The sequence below is a fragment of the Gopherus evgoodei genome, chromosome 24 (assembly GCF_007399415.2).
Source record: "Gopherus evgoodei ecotype Sinaloan lineage chromosome 24, rGopEvg1_v1.p, whole genome shotgun sequence".
NCBI classification, from domain to species: Eukaryota; Metazoa; Chordata; order Testudines; family Testudinidae; genus Gopherus; species Gopherus evgoodei.
The window spans coordinates 3,671,192-3,681,233 of NC_044345.1; positions in this window are offsets into that span (position 1 = coordinate 3,671,192).

The following is a 10,042-nucleotide window of genomic DNA, read 5'->3' on the forward strand; positions in this document are numbered from 1 at the left end:
AAGCCCAGTGGAAACTTTAAATAAGGACCATGCGGTTTGTACTGGAGCCCAGCTGAGAGGCCTTAGAGAAACTCAGCTCTCCCCCTTCCCATCCCCCAAAGCCAGGAATGAAATATTGTTCAGGGACAGTTAAGCACCACTTAAGTTGTGTCTCATTAGAGCAGAGAGGCCTCTCCAGCCCCCCTGAGCTACTTAGCGCAACGAGAACCGGGTGGGGAAGCAGGGAGGGAGATAATTGGCCAAGTGCATTTGTAGCATCAGCCCGGCTCTGGGCTTCCAGCCGCGCAGCAGCATTTACAGCTAGGGCTCTGTTCTCAGAGCTGGTTAGAAAATGGGGGGTGAGGTTTGGGGTTCTTTTTCCCTCACCCCAGTGAAAAATTGTCAGGGGGGGGTCATTTGAAAAAGCAAACACATTTTTGGCAATTAGAAACCAAACAATTTGGGGGCCTCAGAACTGACGAAATCTTTTTTGAAGTGTTCAGCTGAAAACCTTCGGGCTTCTGACCCAAAGAATTCCAACTTTCCTCGAATGCTCTTTCAGCTGGAAGCCCAGCTTTCTGCAGGGGGCAGGGCAGGGGAGTGTGGTGGGTGGAGGTTATAAATAAGAGTTGAGAGTCCAGGCCTTGTCAAAACACCAATTTTTTAAAAAATGCTTAAAATGTTAGCCAATTTAAACCCTTGCCTCAATTATTAAAATCCCCCAATTTAACTTGTTTTTTCTTCTTGTGCCTTGGCTCAGGGACAGAGGAACTGACTAGGGCCCCGATCCTGGGACAGTTGATGAACATGGGCCAGCTGTGTACATGGCTAGCAGCTTGGCCCTCCTGTAACCCCACTTCATTTAGGTGTTGGCCTAGGCACAGAGGTCTCAAAGATCAGGCCCAGTTTGTGCACTGTGGGGCCCTCGTCCTGCTGTGGGGTTGCTGGCTATTATCGTAGTACTGATGACACAACAGCATGTGAGACGCAGACTTTAAGCTCAGAAGGGACCGTCGGGTTCATCTAGTCTGACCTCCAGCCCATCTCAGGCCACGGATCCTCACCCACCCACTCCTGTAACAAACACCTAACCTCAGGCTGAGTCACTGAACTCCTCAAATCATGGTTTAAAGACTTCACATTACAGAGAACCACCATTTACACTAATTTAAATCTACAAATGACCCATGCCCCATGCTGCAGAGGAAGGGGAAAACCCTGCAGGGTCTCTGCCAATCTGACCAGGGAGGGGAACTCTCTGATCCCAAATATGTTGATCAGTGAGACCCTAAGCATGTGGGTGAGACTCACCAGCCAGACACCTGGGAAAGGATTCTTGGCAGTAACTCAGATCCCATCTAGTGTCCCATCTCCGGCCGTTGGAGATATTTGCCTCTAGCAGTCGCAGATCAGCTACATGCCATTGTGGGCTATTCCATCATCCCACCCCCTTCCTAAACTTCTCAAGCTCAGTCTTGAAGTCAGGTCAGTTTTTTGCCCCCCGCCTGCTCCCCTTGGGAGGCTGTTCCAGAGCCTCACTCCCCCGACTGTTAGAAATCTTCATCTCATTTCAAGCCTAAACTTGTTGATGGCCAGTTTACAGCCATTTGTTCTCGTGCCAACATTGCCCCTTAACTTAAACACCAGGGAGGGAATTGACTTATCTCCTCTCAGTCTTCTTTTGGTCAGGCCCAACAACCCCCACTCTTGGAGTCTCCTCTCTTAAGGCAGGTTTTCCATTCCTCGGATCATCCTAGTTGTCCTTCTCTGCACCTGCCCCACTTTGAATTCATCTTTCTGAAATGCAGGAGACTGGAACTGCACCCAGTCTCCCAGATGAGATCTCTCTCATCAGAGCCTTGGACAATGGTAGTAACTTTTCCTTCTCTACTGGAAATAGAGTAGATGCAGCCTACAACTGCATTAGCCTTTTTCGCAGCTGCTTCACATTGGTGGCTCATAGTTATCCTGTGATCAACCAACACCCCCAGGTCTTTCTGCTCATCTGTCATTTCCAGCTGATTCCTCCCCAGCTTATAGCAAAACTTCGCTGTGTTAGTCCCTACACATAGGATTCTGCACTATTAAATTTCATCCCATTTCTATTACTCCCGTTTTCAAGGTCATCCAAATGTTGTGGGGTATTCCAGTCCTCCTCGGTACTGGCCACACCTCCCAACTTTGTGTCATTCACAGATTTTATTAGCACACTCCCACTTTCTGAGCCAAGGTCATTAATGAAAACGTTAATAAGACTGGTCCCAAGACCAATCCCTAAGGAACTCCACTAGTAACCTACCTCCAGCCTGACAGTTCACCATTCAGCATGACCCGCCATAGTCTCCCATTAACCAGCTCCTTGCCCACTTTTGATTCTTGTATAAATTCTCTCATCTTCTCCAGTTTAACTACTAAAAATGATCTGGACAAATTGGAGAAATGGTCTGAGGTAAACTGGATGAAGTTCAATAAAGACAAATGCAAAGTGCTCCACTTAGGAAGGAACAATCAGTTTCACACATACAGAATGGGAAGAGACTGTTTAGGAAGGAGTATGGCAGAAAGGGATCTAGGAGTCATAGTGGACCACAAGCTAAATATGAGTCAACAGTGTGATACTGTTGCAAAAAAAGCAAACGTGATTCTGGGATGCATTAACAGGTGTGTTGTAAACAAGACACGAGAAGTCATTCTTCCGCTCTACTCTGCGCTGGTTAGGCCTCAGCTGGAGTATTGTGTCCAGTTCTGGGCACCGCATTTCAAGAAAGATGTGGAGAAACTGGAAAGAAGAGCAACAAGAATGATTAAAGGTCTTGAGAACATGACCTATGAAGGAAGGCTGAAAGAATTGGGTTTATTTAGTTTGGAAAAGAGAAGACTGAGAGGGGACATGATAGCAGTTTTCAGGCATCTAAAAGGGTGTCATCAGGAGGAGGGAGAAAACTTGTTCACCTTAGCCTCTAATGATACAACAAGAAGCAATGGACTTAAACTGCAGCAAGGGAGATTTAGGTTGGACATTAGGAAAAAGTTCCTAACTGTCAGGGTAGTTAAACACTGGAATAAATTGCCTAGGGAGGTTGTGGAATCTCCATCTCCGGAGATATTTAAGAGTAGGTTAGATAAATGTCTAACAGGGATGGTCTAGACAGTATTTGGTCCTGCCGTGAGGGCAGGGGACTGGACTCGAAGACCTCTCGAGGTCCCTTCCAGTCCTAGAGTCTATGAATCTATGAATTCCTCATGTGCAACTGTATCAAATGCTTTATTGAAATCCAGGGAGATTAGATCTACTGAATTGCCTTTATCGAGAAAATCGGTATCTTCTCAAAGCAAGAGATCGGGTTATTGGAACCATGTTGGACTTTATCTCAGTTACCCATTACCTCTAGGTCTTTAATTACTCTCTCTTTCAAAATTTGATCTAAGATCTTGCATAAAACTGAGGTCAAACCAATGGGTTTGTAGTTTCCTGGATGACTTTTTTTGCTTCCTAAAAACAGATGCTTTTCTTGCAATTCTCCCATCATAGGGTACGGTCCCCAGATTTACAGATTCATTAAAAATCCTCACGACTGGGCTTGCAATTTCATGCACCTGTTCCTTTCATACTCTGGGATGGAGATTCTGCAAATGAGTTTGCAGCTTAAAAAGATGTAAAAACCATTCTCCCCCCATGTCTGCAGATAAAAGCAAATCGCTGGGGTCAGTTTTTGAGAACATTGGTGACTGCTATTTCAGGATACGTGTCCAGCTCTGGCTGGACATCCCTGGATGGGTCATCTGTGGAGACAAGAACCCAGGCCCTCTGGATCTAAAGGCACAAGCCTCTGTGACTGAAGGTAAAGGAGCATTAGCTGGGAACCGCCACTCGATTTTGACAGGGTCTGGCCAGTAGAAAGGGACAAAAATCAGCACTGCCAGCTCTTGCAAACTTTATGAGTCTCTCATAAATCCCCATCTCCTGGAGTCATGTGGTGAGGTGTCAGCTGTTTAAATAGACTGGTTTGTAGCACTCACGGTCATGGAGAAAAATCTTAAACCCACAACTTCTAATGGCTCAAAACTCAGCAGTTAAACCCTCCTCTGCAATTTTTTAAAACCTGGGGGGTTTGGATGCTTGGGGTGGGCAAAGCCAATAGACGCCCTCTGCCACTGCGTTACAACAAGCCCTCTAGCTACTCTGCGTAACAGCCAGTAGGCGCGCTATGAACACACTTCTCCAGCCCACTACCCATCCCAGCCTCAATTCCAGCAGGGACACTGTCAGTTCTGTGCCCCTCGGCGTAGCAGATGCCAATGCAGGGTAGCTTTGTCCCCCTCCACGGGTTGCACAGAGGTTTGACTGCCTCCATATCAGTGGAGCTGGTCCTTTAACTCCCTCTCCATAGGTGCCTGCTTTTCAGAGGCCGAGCAGAAGGTTCAGTTCCCGCAGAGAACCCGTCAGGAGCAACTGACACAGACCCAGCGGAGGATTGTTTAGAGCAACGCCCCTTTACACTTGGCTTTAACCTACAGGCCTCTCCTCTCGGTGCAGCCCTCTGTTTGCTTTGGGTTCTCAATTAGCCCCTTGTATCTTTTTTTTTGGTGGGTCCTGGAATAGTGGCTGCTATGGAAACAGAAATAGACATGAATGGGGAGGGGCAGGCGTGTTAATAACTGGCCCCATTGCTCTGTGAACTATATTGAATTCTTTGACATGCCGATCAATATTCCCCCCTCAAATTCAGAGACATTAATAATTTTATTCCTCTCTTGGCCTGCACGCCAAGTGCATTAGCCCAGACCACAGGGCACATGGCTGCGATGAGCCACATGGAGAGTATCGATGCGATGCGGACACACATGGGCAAGTGGAACCAGCTGGGTAGGCAGAGGGAATTAACCCCTTGTGCCTGGGCCCATCTCGCCAGGGAAAGGAGAACTGGTTCAGATACAAGGAAAATCCTTTGGCTCGGATGAAATCAAAGCAGGGGGCAGGGGAAAGTTTCATCTGAAAAAACTTTTCCATCTATTTTTCAGTGGAAAGAAGCATTTCCTCTCCCCCGCCAAACAATATATTGTTTAAAAAATCTTTTTAACTGAAGACATTTGAAATGCAATAAGAATTCGCCTCCCTTTTTGAATTCAAGTTTGCTTCATTTTGAAAAACATTTCGTTTAGAGATTGGTTGGTCTGGGGATTTTTTTGGTTTCTCGCTCTTTAAAAAAAAAACAAAAACAACACCACACAGCTTCTCCACCTCTTTCTCCAGTGGGAAAGGGGACGGTTAAAAAAAAAATTGGGGGGAGGAGGGGATGGATTGCTCTCTCCTCATTGTGTGTCCCCTTTCTATGCCCCTTCCAGTGGAGACAAGGTAAGGTGGGGGGTAGATTTCAAATATCTGAAAATAATCCCCCCTCCCTCCCATTTTAAAAACCGAAAGGAAATGTTTTTCATTTTTAATCTTTGCATCCAAAGTATTTTATTCAATTGGGGCTGGTTGAAAATTCTCCTTCCAAACTTTTTTTGGTGGAAGAATTGGATTTTCACTAAGTTGAAGTGCGTGACAATATCAGCTTCCTCTAGAAACCTCAAAACATTTGGTTTTCAACTGCTGCAATCTGGTAGTTACAGCAGGCAGGGGCTGGGAGCCAGGACTCCTGGGTTCTGTTTGTAGTCCTGACATACTCACGGGACTGCTTTGGACAAGAGCCTGCCTGTCTGTGCCTCAGTTTCTCCATCTACAAAACAGGTATAATACTCCCTCATGGCACTTTGAAGAAGCCCAACTCATCATCATGGTGCTTCAGTTCCCTGGAAAAAGTTATTCCGCTTTCGTTACACTACAGCAGAAGGGCCAGTAAGCCATTGGGGCACCCTCTCCATCCCTGGCTGTGTGGCTAGCAGTAGCCCAGAGAGGTGTGAAAAGAAACAAACAGGCTGTGGAGCTCCGGACAGCTCCCATTCTTTATCAGCTCTTTAGCAGAGGTTGCAGCCACTAAGCAGAGGAGCGTTGACTGGCCTGAAGCTGTGGTTGGTGGAACAATCCAGGCCAGAACTGGCTGTGTAAATACTCTGAACATAGCAGGAGGGGAATCCAGGAGTCAGGCTGGCCGGAGGCCACCATTAGCAAGGAGGCTAAGCGTTGTGTAGGCTTCCCCGAAGGAAACATGGCCCTCGCTGATTAGACAAAGGATAACTTTGTGCTTGAAGCATACGAGCAGGAGCCAGGATCTGGGTTCTATTCCCGGGTCTGTCGCTTGCGTGTTCTGTGATCTTCAAAAAAAAAAATCAAGCCTCCCCTCCCCTGTGCCTCAGTTTCCCCTCTGTGACATGTGGGGAGGAGAATATCCCCCAGTAGGGCTTTGGAGGCTTCATGAATTAATGCTTGTAAAGTGCTCGGAGACTCCGGAAGCACAAAGTAGTAGTCGCTGGTGGGATAAATGGTCTCAGAGCAAATGGGCCGGGTGTAGTGATAAATCTTACTCTCAATCCAGAAGGATCCTATGAGCTGCCCATTAGCACTCGGCAGCCCTAGATCAATAGCACTAGCTCCTGCATTACAGATGGGGAAACTGAGGCACAGAGCTGGGCAGGGACTGGTCCAATGCAGGGATAAGAACATTGGTCCCTTGAGTGCCTTAGCTAGCAGCTCACCCTAGACAGGGGTCCTGTCCTGTCCTGTGCTACTGAAATGCAGCCCCCTCTGGGGTGGAGACCAGCACACATTACATTTCCCAGCAATGGTGGGAGTTTTGACCAGTGACAATGGACCAAACTTTTATTGAAAGTGCCCCAGGATCTTTACTGCACATTCAGGGGCCTCCAGCTACAGCCGGCTGGGAATATTTCCAGTGAAACTTTCTTTTTGGTGGTTTGGGAGTGATTAGAAAAATGCTGACTCCTCAAAATGGGATTAGTGGTTGTGACAAATCAGAAAGATTTCTCGGGTCCAGGTGGGAGAAAGGGTGATCCCTTCCCTGAACACCAGGATAGCTTGGTGAGAAAGGCACCCGGCCTGATTCAGAGCCGGCTCTGGAGTACCCTAACCAGCCAGGCCATGCCAGGCTCTGGGTCTCTCTCAAGAAATCCCAGAGACTCCAGTTTGTCGCTCTTGGATTCAATGGGGGAGAATCCAAGCTCTGAGGCAGCGTGGCTGGGAAAGGAGGTTTCCAGCTCAGGACAGATTTTGCGGTTTCTGAATTTCTCTTCTCTGGTGCAGAACAAAACCAAGACCTTGCAACATTGTTCGTGAAGCAGAAAAAGTCTTTTCCTGACCACCACTCTTAGATCTTGCTGCCTCCCCCCCCCCCCCCCCCCCCCCCGAGGGCTAATCTCTCCCCTCCTTCCCCCAACCCAAGCAAATGGCAGCTCAGGTCTAGCCTTCCAAAGCAGGGAAACGGAGCCACCTGCTGGGATTTGAACCCTCGGGACTAATGATGTACAGTACGTTTGACCATGTGCGTAGCCTCATCCTCTGAGGGTGGCCAGCCTCCTTCCAACCCTTATCAATACAGGGGGATTTCCACAGCTCGCCCCATGCTCCAGCTGCCTCGCCCCTTCTGTCCTGTCCTCCGCAATGCGATGGTAGCAAACTTGGGGAAAAGGAAATCGTCCCCCACGCCTCCCCCCCGTGTCTCCCGGGAGAGGCCCAGGGAAGCAATAATGGTGTCCGCTGGGTTTGAAAGCCCCTGCCTGTATCCGCTGGGAGCACTCACCGGGAACTGTGGAAGTCAGGCCGTAATGGGAAAGGCACCGACCTCATCCAGCACAGAAGAGGAAACGGGGGCTTTGACCTGCAGGACAGAGAGTCCGACAAAGCCCCAGGAGGGGAGGGAGGGAGGGAGAAGCTGCCTGCGATTCTGGTTTATCAGCCCCACAGTAAACCACCTGGACCATCCACAGCCACGGGTTCCTCCCATCCTCCCCACCTTCGGCGCTAGTACTCAGCCCAGCTTTGAGCAGAGCACGCTAGCTAGGGAGAGGCAAACATACTGCCCTGTGGACTCTGAAGAGGGTTTGTGGCCCAGCTCCAGGAGGGAAGTGGGGATTAATGGCTAGAGTGGGGGCAGAACCAGGACTCCTTGGCTCCCTTCTCAGCTCTGCCACTGACTCACTCTACTACCCTGACACCAGGTTGTTTCCCTGCCCCTTGCCTCAGTTTCCCCACCGTGGCAAAGCATGGAAGTAGGCAACGCAAACCATGTTCTCCATTGGCTAACCTCACTGGAGGAGGGGGGAATCTCTGGCAAAGGAACAGCTCCTCCCAAAAGAGCCAGGCCAGAAGGCTGGGGGCTCCCCACCCTGCCCCAGATCCCATGCCCACCTGCGTATGTGCCAACCAGCTCCCAAGCTCGGGCTGTTCAAGGCCAGAAGGGCCTGTTACAATCTAGTCGGACCCAGGCAGTGCAGGCCAGAGCCCCGCATCCAGCCCAGACCCTCCGTTTTAACAGGGGTGCTGCCATTCAGGTCAGTAATGGCGCCTGTCCAAGCAACGCAGCTGTTAAGAGTAAGCGAGGCAGATGTAATGGGGACGGACAGGCCGCTCGCTATGCGCATTACGGAGCATCTGCAACAGACGCGGTTATTGCTCCTATGAATATTACATGAATTACAGCCAGGCCTTTATTTATGGGCAGAACCTCCACCAGGAGCGAGCCCAAGGGGCCGGCGGGGACGATTCCCAGCAGCGCCAGGCTCTTCCTAGGCAGCAAGAGACTCCGGAGCGCTGGGGAAGAGGCCGGGGCTATGGGGAATGCCCGGTGCCGAAGGAAGGATTCACCTCCGGGGGGTGTGGGGAGAAAGGAGCCAACTGCCCTGGAATATCCCAGCCCTGTCCCCTCTCTCTAGGCTGGACCGTGTGGGGAGAGCAGGAGGGGCTGGGGCATCGGAACAGCTGGCTCCAGCTCCCTTGAAACCAGGCTTTAAATGGGGGGCAGCTTTGCCCCCTAAGGCAGCACTTGGGTATGGACTCACCCTGCTGTGCCCCCTTGCAGCTGGGCACAGCCCCTAGCACCCCCTGCTGACATCTGCTCGAACAGCCGCTCAGCAAGCCCTTGACTCAGGCCAGCTTCACTGGTCCTGCCACCCCGAGTCTCCGATCACCTTCCTCAGAGGCTGGGGGCAGAAAACCCAGCCCCCCCACTCCTCTGGGGCCAGCCCAGGGACTCTGTAGTGAGGAGGGGGGCAACATCTGTCCGTGCCATCTGCATGCTCCCTCTCTGGGCTGCTTCCTACCCCGCCTGTCTGCGCAGCCCCCTTCCCAGGGCCATTGTGCCCCCGTCTGCCTGCCAGGCTTCATGGCCTCCCTGGGACATCCTTCTTTCAGCTCCCAGCATTCCCCCAGAGCCCCCCTGCAAAAAACCCAGCAGCAGCCTCTGCCCTTCCTGAGAGTGAGCCCTTCACCCTGGGGATCCCCAGCACTTCCCCCACCTCCCCGCAGCTCTGCCCCTATTTCAAGGCCCACCACAGGAGCCCACTCCCCTGTCTTTCCCAAGCTCTCCTTCTGCCTGACTCTGATCCGGCCCTTGCTCTAGAGAGGGCCCCCCCCCCACTCCTCTCCTGGGCCCCCCGTTGCCTTCACTTCCTCCCTTCACCAAGGCAGCCCCCGGCTTCTACCCTGCTGGGCCTTATAGTAAATCAAGCCCGACTCACCCTCTGGGGGCAGCAGGGTGAGCTCATAGAGCTCTCTGACTCCTATATCCCCTGGATTCCCCCAGGTGGGGTTTATACCCCATCACAGGATGGGAGGAGGGGGCTAGCAAGGTGTGTGTCGGGCAGGGTGAGGAGCAGAGAAGCCCCATAAGGAGCTTAGGGGCAGGGGACAGGAGCAGAGAGAGATCAGAAAGGGATCACTGATGTAAGGAACTGATCCGCCTCCCCCATGCCTGGGGTCAGCAGCCTGTGGAACTCCTTGCCACTAGATACCACTGAGGCCAAGAGCTTCACAAAATTAATTTTAAAAAGGACTGGCCATTTAGCTGGTTACCAGGCCCCCTCCGAGGGGGGTTAAAAAGGCCTAGAAGTCTACTGCTTTCAGGCACGAACCAATCGCTACTGGGGGGTCAGGCGGGAACATTCC